Source organism: Sinocyclocheilus anshuiensis, unplaced genomic scaffold, assembly GCF_001515605.1.
Source record: "Sinocyclocheilus anshuiensis isolate Anshui unplaced genomic scaffold, SAMN03320099.WGS_v1.1 scaffold1942, whole genome shotgun sequence".
NCBI classification, from domain to species: Eukaryota; Metazoa; Chordata; class Actinopteri; order Cypriniformes; family Cyprinidae; genus Sinocyclocheilus; species Sinocyclocheilus anshuiensis.
In genome coordinates, this window is record NW_015542449.1 from 67,358 (window position 1) to 67,735 (window position 378).

Sequence of the window (378 nt, forward strand, 5' to 3'; positions counted from 1 at the left end):
ACCTGTAACACACACACACACATCTGTAACACACACACACACATCTATAACACACTCACTCACACACACACACACATCTATAACACACTCGCACACACTCACACACACACCTGTAACACACACACTCACACATCTTTAACACACACATCTGTAACACACACACACATCTGTAACACACACACACCTCTTTAACACACACACACACACATCTATAACACACTCACTCATCACACATCTGTAACACACACACACACATATCTATAACACACACACATATCTGTAACACACACACACACATATCTGTAACACACACACACACTCACACATCTTTAACACACACACACATCTGTAACACACACACACACACACACACATCTC

General features: G+C 41.8%; 1 protein-coding gene across 1 annotated transcript in view; it reads left to right on the forward strand.

The window, feature by feature from the left end:
• Positions 1–378, forward strand: part of LOC107693607 (gastrula zinc finger protein XlCGF26.1-like) — a 5,747-nt gene that overhangs the window by 1,495 nt on the left and 3,874 nt on the right. The gene's annotated exons all lie outside the window — the stretch shown is intronic.